This window comes from Solanum dulcamara, chromosome 7 (genome assembly GCF_947179165.1).
Source record: "Solanum dulcamara chromosome 7, daSolDulc1.2, whole genome shotgun sequence".
In the NCBI taxonomy this organism is placed as follows: Eukaryota; Viridiplantae; Streptophyta; class Magnoliopsida; order Solanales; family Solanaceae; genus Solanum; species Solanum dulcamara.
The window spans coordinates 15,096,226-15,105,839 of NC_077243.1; positions in this window are offsets into that span (position 1 = coordinate 15,096,226).

A 9,614-nucleotide genomic window follows, 5' to 3' on the forward strand; every position below is an offset into this window, starting at 1 on the left:
GAGAGAGTTAGTGTATTTCAGATACATACGACTAGGATTACCTAAAATAAATTACACATAATTTTGACCCTATTATCTGAGATACATGTATATAGACGTGCCGAATACACGTATCTAGTGATCGAAATCTGACACGAATGGTAATTTTAAAAACTCACAGAAGACACATATTTAGGTCCTAAACTAGTGGAATTTGTGTTGCTTGCTTTTAACAATACAAAAATTATCAATTCATCAATTAATATGATTAAACACCCAATTGTTGTTCAAAACATTTTTCACATCTATTCCGATGTATTTGTTAAGGTACTTATGTATATAGGGAAAAAAATACATTACATAATGTGTGTATTTTTAATACACCAAATTAAACCGTGTATAAAAAATAATCTCAATTTAACTAATATCAGCACAATTAATATCATTATTATTAATACACCTCAAAAGCAAATTGATGTTCTATTAAACCCTATCTCACTTTAATGGCATAATTAAAGGAGAAATACTTTGATTGTTGATTACTGAAGTTAAATTATTTGATATAACGTAAATAATGGGGGTCAAAAATAACAAGGAAATAGCCTAAGGTTACTAAAGCTGAACTAAGTTGTCAGGGCTCGTTTGATTTATAGGATAAAATTAATAATTTTGTGATAAAATGCAAAAGTATTTCATTTCGTATTTAATTATGGGGTATTATTAGTTCAAAATTATTCTATACCAGGATGTATATTAAAATAATGGAATTAAATAGCTTATATAAAGGATAAACAGTTAATCCCATAAAATTATTTATTTTTCAATCTAATGACTTTTTTGACTTCAAAAAAGACTTTCTTTATAAATATATTGTTTCTTCAGAAATGTTAATAGTTGAAATTCATTAATTATAGGAAAAAGGAATGGCCATTCGGAATGGTCATTTTACTAACAAAAATTAGTCAAATTATTAATTTACTACTCAATGATTATTGTACTAATCAAATTTAGCCCAATTGTTGGTTCATTATCCTATGTAGTCTTATTAATTTTTGGTCTCCATCCCTTTTTTCACTCTAATTTTTTTTTCGCATTTCTTAAAAGATTCTTTAAATTATATAGGTGACAGTAGGGAGTTTGCAAATGAGTTGTTCCGTGAAACTCACTTCTAGTGGTGCAACACCAATCATGTAAAAACGATGGTAAATTTTTACTAATTTAGTGATAATTTAAGTTTGTTGAAGCAATGATTATCGTTTAATGAAATATATGCGAGTTGATTATCATAAAAATCGCCTTTATAAAATTTTGCAAATTCACAATTTAATAGTTCTCATATTGTGCATAATTAACAAATAAATTACGAGGTAAAATTGTCGCAATCATGAATCGTTTTGAGTGAATAATATGTTAAAAAAATGAAATTATCAAGAGGATCTCATATCTAAATTTTTGAACTGTTTAAAAAAAATTGTGTTGGTTAGGACTTGAAAAAAAATGATTTGCAATATCTACATTACTGTATCAACAATGTGTATAGATGTATTTTTTTTGATGCATGTATCACTCATTTGAGGCTATTTTTTAAAACTTAACCATATTTAGTGCAAAAAAAAAACTACTCTATTTTTATTTATGAAAGTTTTCCTTAGAAATATTCTAGGAAAAATTACACAAAATAAACTCAATTGTTAAATTATTTATTTAAATTGGACTCAACCCAAACTATTTACCCTTAATAAATTCATGACCCAAACTATTTACCCTCTTACCCACTTACTCTTTTTAATTTCGCGCATTACGTCATGCTGACGTTAGCATCACTGCTATGAAATAATTCTCTGTGATACTCCATCGGTATATTGATACCATATCGGTATCATATAGGATTGAACTTAATTTTCTATGATACTTCGTCTGTATATTGATACCCTATCAGTATCATATAGGATTGAACTCTTTTTTTAAGAAATAAAAAATAAAAAATTAAGAAAAAATTATTAAAATCACAATCTTATTTATTAAACTCTAAATTAGTAAAAAATATTTTTTTTGTGATATTAATACCATACCAAAATCATATAGGATTGAGATTAATCTTTTGTGATACTTCGTCGGTATATTGATACTCTATTGATATCATGTAGTTTGGCGCTAATATCACGCGTGAATTTTAAAATAAATATATGTCATTTTGAAATAAAAATGAAGTAGAAAAGTAATAGGACATTTAAGGATAAATATTTTTCCTTTTTAGGGTATAGCTGTTATTTTCCCAATATTATATCAGTATTACTGGCCCATTGGGCACGTCAAAAAGCAGATAAACGATACAAGCCCAGTAAGCTTTCATGTATATCCTTAGTCCACCAAATAATCTTACTTGTTTGGGCCTTCCCTCTTATATATGTAGACTTGGAGGAAGTTCTATGTATACAAAATTGGATCATGTTATTAAAAATTGCGAAAAGAATATTTAATAATATAAGCAAGAAAGAAGACAAAAAATATAGAGACACGAAAAGGAGAGTTTTTTTATTCTTTCAAGTAAATTTAAATATGTTCAATATAAGCATTTGAACCGTTATTTATAGTGTTCATAAAGGCATATAAAATGTTGTCTTCCACACAAAACCTTGCTATTCAAAACCAACAAGGTTTATGAGAGCCGTTTCGACCATAAGGTCACTAAAGCACTTGTTTGAGGTCTTAATTTTTTTGGGGCCCCCATTTTCTTCCAAAAATATATGTATATGTATACAATATATATTGTTAAAAAATCTTATATGTTTTTAAATTTGAAAAGATTTTTTTGGGTATAAAATATAATAATTTTTTACCTCATTTAATATAGGAATCATTGTAATAATTGAGAAATGAAATAGTGTTTAGTTAATTATAGCATTCTTTCTTATGTAGTTATATTTTTTGTTGCCTCTTTTATATTCTGACGATTATCATGAACCAATATTATTATTCTTACATTTACTTTTTCGTTCCCCTTTCACTATTTTTATTCTCTCATTATTGAATATTCTAAAGCCTCTCAAACAGTCAAACCTTCTACATTATTCAAAATCTATTGTTGTGTGTTAATAAAAAGATAAAATTTATTTTTTTGTATTTTCTTCAAATTTCAAGCACTAAAACTAATCAACAATTCAACACTATTTTAATAACATTATACCAACTTATCAAATTCAGTGCAACGCTATTTCAATATTTATATAAACTTTTTAAATGTTTTAGTTAATTTTTTATTATTTTAACTTTATATTATATATTTTTTATTGAAACTTTACATTGTTCCCTTCTTACAATAGAATGTCCGTGTATATCCTATCTCTCCAGACCTCATTCATAGGATTGCATTAAATATATTATAATTATTCAATTTATATATGTCAATTAAAAAATATAAGGTCTTTCTATAAAATTTGGCTTTAGGCTCCTAAGCTTGTTGAAACGAATCTCTCAAGGCATAAAAGGTTGCAAGTTGTTTTCCTGTTTATTCTTGCTAATGATGTTGACTTGAAAAAAAGAAAATAGTAAGTACTACAATACATGAAATACTAGATATACATTGATTACTTAATTTGAAGACATTTTTTTTTTGGTAAATATTATCTTCTTTTTTATTTATTTGTAAAAGAGGTAAATATAGTAGTCTTTGGGTACAAAAAAAGTTACTGCAATTAACCTACCCACACTTTCCCCTTTGGAGCCCTAATTGCTATGTTCTTCTTCTTCTTCGCTCTTCTTTGCCATTTTTGTTGTTCTTGTGAAAATGATGAAGAGGCCAAGAGATGTTGCTATGATGGTTTTCTTCTTATTCACACCTGATTCTTTGCTCAGCATGTGTGTTTGTTGCCTTGAATAGGCAGAAGATGACCATTTTCGTCGTCTTTAGTTTTCTGTTTTTGTGCTCTTCTCCTCTTACTGTTGAAGATGATGAAGAGACCATTTGATTTGATGGATTCTTTCTGATTCACATCTGATTGCTCTGCATGTGTGTTTGGTGCCTCGAATTTTATTTTGAAGATGAACCTTTCCTCGTCTTCTTTCTTTTTCTGTCTTTGTGCTCTTCTCCCTTTAGTGTTGAAGATGATAAAGAGACCAAGTGATTTGATGGTTTCTTCTGATTCTCATTTGGTATAGTTTGATTTTGGTGTGTATTGTACCTCTCTGTTGATCTTGTTGTTTTTGTGTGTTTTCTGAATGTTGTGAAATTTGTGATATGCCTTCTTTGCCTTTGATACAAATAAGTGTAGTTTGTAGACCTGCAAAATGACCAAACAATTAGTAAAGAAACCAAACTCATTCTCCTTTCCTGTGTCTCCAGTTTCCCTTTTCCTTTTTCCTCCCTTTCCTTCAATATTTCTTAATTCTTAGATACGGAATTTGACTCTTATCACTATTTAGGATTCTTCGCATCTGCACATTCAACTCCTCAAACAAATAAGACTACAGGGGACCCTCATCTAGGGCATAATTTGCTAAAGCATCTACCAGTTTATTTGCTTTCCTTAGGGTATGTTTGAAAATGACCTCCAAATTTCTCTTGTATTCCTCCACCTCATCTACCCAACCTGCAATATTCCATGGAGGTTTCCATTCTCCGTTCAAAATTCTTTGAATAGCTTGGGAATCTGTCTGAAAAATGATGTTATTTAACCCCTGTTGCTTACAGTACTTCAAGGCTTCCAAAAGAGCCACAATTTCTGCTTCTATACTGGTGGCATAACCAATTTCCTCACCCTTAGCATATATTAAGTTCCCTTCTGCATCTCTCACACAAAAACCATAGGCACTCCTCCGTGGGTTGCCTCTAGAAGCACCATCTGTGTTGCAAGCACACCAACCAGGTGGAGGTAGATTCCATCTAACTTTTGTTACCTTCACTCTTGCCTTGCCTCCCTCTAGCATTTGGACCAGATTTTTCCATCCAGGAGGGATAGTTCTAATTGAGAGATTTCTATATTGTACTAGTCTTTAGATAGAAATTAAGACTAGATAAATAACTGAACTATTAATCTTTCTATGTCCATGCTTGATACCATTTCTTCTCTTCCAAAGTTCCCACATTATAATTGATGGCACTGCAGCATAAATCTGTTTCAATCTGTTAGTAACTGGTGCCATCCACCATTTGACAATTAGCTGTTGCAGTTGCACCCCCTCCATCCTTATTCCTGCAGCCTTGCAGAAAAAGGACCAAGTCCTTTTAGCTGTATCTGATGTTAAGAAAATATGGTGTATAGTCTCCTCTCTAGGATTTATACAACACCAACACTTAGACACCAAAATAAAGTTCATCTTCTTTAAAACATCATCTGTAGGAATTTTGTATTTCCAGCATCTCCACATGAAGAGGGAAATTTTAAAAGGCAAACCCTTTATCCACATGAACCTGTAAATGTCCAGTTTTGGTCCCCTTAGCCTAATAAAATCCCAAGTTGATTTAATTGTAAAATCTCCACTTGTATCTAGAATCCACCATGGTCTATCAAAGTCTCTTTCTTCCTTGGGTGTGGTTATATTGTCTATTATATGATCAACAATATCTTCAGCAATTACTTCCATAAGTTTTTCTCTATTCCACCTCCCCTGTACTATCATTTCATTAACATTTTAAATTCTTGCATCATAAGTATTCCCTGGATTTACATAGTATAAAGCTCCCAATCCAGTCCAATTGTCAAATCAGAAATGTGAATCTCATTTCCTCACTTGCCACCAAATTTGGTGTTCTATTAAGTCCCTGGCTTCTAGCATTCTTTTCCAAGTCTGTGACCCCTGTTTCCATTGCACCACTATAGCATGCTCTTTCTTACAATATTTGTTGGTCATAAAATCTCTCCACAGGGAAGGTTTTGTCCTAAAGTTCCACCAGAGCTTACAAAAAAGTGCTAATGACACATCATGTAATGATCTAACACCTAGGCCTCCTTCTGTAGTAGGAACACACACCTTATTTTAAGCCACCCAGTGTCTACTTCTGCCCCCAATTGTGTTGCTTCAAAAAAACTGAGCAAACATTTTGTGAATTTGTCTGATGATTCCAATAGGAGGGTTAACAGCTGATAGCATGTGTATTGGCATGCTTTGAAGTACATGTTTAATAAGAATTGCCCTTTCTCCAAAAGATAACATTTTACCCTTCCATCCTTGTAATCTATTCATGATCTTAAGAGTCAAAGTATTAAAGAATTCCTTCTTTCCCCTACAATGATAGATAGGGCAGCCCAAATACATAAAAGGAAATTCTTTTCTATTCATGCCAGTGACAATCTCCACTATTATACTGATGTCTCCTGCTACTTTATTATGCATATAAACAACACTTTTGTTCATATTAATCTTTTAGCCAGAAGTCTGCTCATATTTTCTCAAAATCCTCATTATTCTTTGCAAAGAAACCATATCTGTTGAAGTAAAGATGATCATGTCATCAGCATATGCAAGATGATTTATTTTTGGACTCCATTTAGGCATGCCATAACCTTTAAACTGCATATTATGATGAAGTGCATTTAAGCTCCTTGTTAAGACCTCTACTGCTAGTATGAATAAAGTAGGGGATAGAGGGTCCCCTTGCTTTACTCCTCTGGTTGATTGGAAGAATCCTTGTTGTTGCCCATTAACCAAAACAGAGTACCATTTATTGCTAACAATCCTATAGACCATGTCTATACTCTTCTCTGAAAATCCCATCTGTCTGAGTACCTTAGTTAAGAACAACCAAGATACCCTGTCATAGGCTTTTTCCATATCCAGCTTTATAATAACATTTGCCTCTTTTGTTCTCAACCTTATATCAGAGACAATTTCTTGAGTCAATAGTATGTTCTCCACAATACTTCTATTTTTGACAAAACCAGCTTGATTGAGAGATACAATATTAGGTATTTTGGCAACCAATCTCTCATGTAACAGTCTCGAAAAGATTTTGTTCACAAAATTGCTCAAACTAATTGGTCTCATATCAGAGAAGATGTTGACCATATCTTTCTTTGGTATTAAGACCAAATTAGTATGGGTGACAAACCTGGGTAGTTCTGCACCACAGAAGAAAGCCTTCATCATATTGGTAACATCCTGTCTAATGATATCCCAACAGGCTTGATAAAACACCCCAGTAAAATCATCAGGTCCTCCTGCACTGTCACTATTTAATTGGAAAACCACTGCCTTCACTTCTTTTTCAGTTGGTTCTGCTTCAAAAATCACATTGTCTTCCTCAAAGATCATTCTGGGTAAGTGATTTAGAATTTCATAGTCCTTAGGATCTTCTTCTTTTGTGAACTGAGCAGTGTAGTATTTGATGGTTTCAGCAATTATTCCCCCTTCTTCTTCTATCCAGTTCCCATCTTCTCCTTGAATTCTTCTGATCTGCATTCTTTTCCTTCTTTCCTGTACATGAGCATGGAAAAATTTTGTATTTCTATCCCCATCATGGAACCACTGCATTCCAGCTTTTTGTTTCCAAAAATCTTCCTCTAAGTGTAGATATTTGTTTAAATCAGTCTGAACTTTATGCAATTCTTGTCTGTTAGTAGATGTTGGACAGTTTCCAAAAGATTTAATTTGAAGACATGTTTGTCTTTGAATAATGTTTTTATACACTATTATTTTATTCAAAATTTTATATTTGGGCATATCTTTCCATATATTCCTCCAACCAATCAAATGAACCCAAGAACCGCCAAAAATTTAATGTTACTAAACTCTTAATTAAAAAGTCTCCTTAAATAGGGAGCATCTTTCCTTTTAACCAGCTATTCAAATTATTTGGATCAAAAGTATCAAATATAGGGTGTTGCCATATTCATGTGTGTGTTCATTTGTGTTTTGGTGCAACGTTTTAATGATTTTCCTCTCATGTTACTGTCTAACCCCTAATAAAGTTATTTTTTGGCTCGTTAAATTATTATGGACATTAACAAAATTACAAACCATCATTAAAAAAATAATATTAAAATTAGCTACGAACTTTATCTATAATCCGTCATTAAATTGCTTTTAACTAAATGATTATTCTGACATTTCGTCACGAAAAAGTTTAATTAATGAAGAATTTTATTATTTAGCTATACAATTTATCTATCACCAATTTCAAATTGTTTTAGTAGTGTATTCACTTTTATTTGTTCAAATTTTACACTCTTATTAAAAAATAATAAATAAAGTGCTTATTATACCATAATGTCCATATTAATGGTGAATAAAAGGACTTAGGAAATGATTCAGAGATCAATGGATTGTTAATGTCAATGGTAAAATAAAAAAATTAAAAAAATATTTTTTTCTTAATATACTAAAATCAACAAGTATAAATAAAAATATATTTATAATATACTAAACACATAAAACTAGACAGAGGAAATAAAAATAATTTACCAATTTCTATAAGAATCACAGGGAAACCATTACCCTTGATAATCCAGGAGAAAGTATTATAAGGTTGTGACGCATACTAAAAATTACTAGCATATACTTTCTTTCTTTTCATTTTAATTGATCTTTATATCAAAAAAATAATTATATCATTTTATTTTCGTTTATTTTATTTATTTGACTTTTATATTAAAAATAAATATTCTATTTTACTTATCTAATTTAACAAATCAAAAAAAATTTATTACTCCACTTTGTTCCAATACTAGCCTTAGTACTTCTCCGTTCACTCTTATTACTTGTCACTTTTTATAAATCAAGAGAAGAGTATATATTTTTTCTTCACGTAGTACTCTCAATATTAATTAGCTATTCCCCAAATTATTTTTCAGTAATTAAGATTATATATTAATTAATATAAATATTATGATTAAAAAAAATCATATAATCATTATTTTTCAAAGACGTGGAATATAACTTTAGTCATATTTATAGTTCCAAACTATCATAAATAAAATTAATTTAATAAAATATACTTTTAATTAAAATTTTCTTAAATAATGTATTAACTCAACAAGTTCAAGTAATATAAAATGGAGGATATATAATATTAATGCTAGGATATATAACTAATTATTGGTGGGTTTGGTGGATCCTTCCTAAAGAATATCGGTGCATGCAATAATCGTGCTTTAGTGCACGCCAAACTACAGACAAATTAATAATTGGGATGAGAAAACAACTTTTGTGAACTTATTCTGATTCTTTGCATCTTTTTTCGATTTTGTTGATAAATTAATGACCCAATTAATTTATAAGCTTTGCATAAACCTCCCACTTAACCTAACACAGACTTTCTAAACTACCAACTTTAGTTTGGCTCTTTTTAAAGTATCTACGCTACTTATTTTATCATATCATTATGGGAAGGGACGAAATTAATTTATTTTTTTAATAAGGTCCATTTAATTGATGGAGGAGTTTAGGCAAGACTCCTAATTTGTATATTTATCAAAAAGAATAATTACATGGATGAGGACATTGTGAAGGTTGGTAAAATCAATCTTTAAAGATATTTGAGTACAACAAAAATAGAATATTCTGATTAGTATTCTTGCTGCTGATAATTAGTTTGTAGTTGTTGATTAATATCAATTATGTTATAAATAATATTTTTTGAAACAGTCAAATATTCTTAAGAAAATTTATGATTAAATGTATAATGAAATTTCACAAAA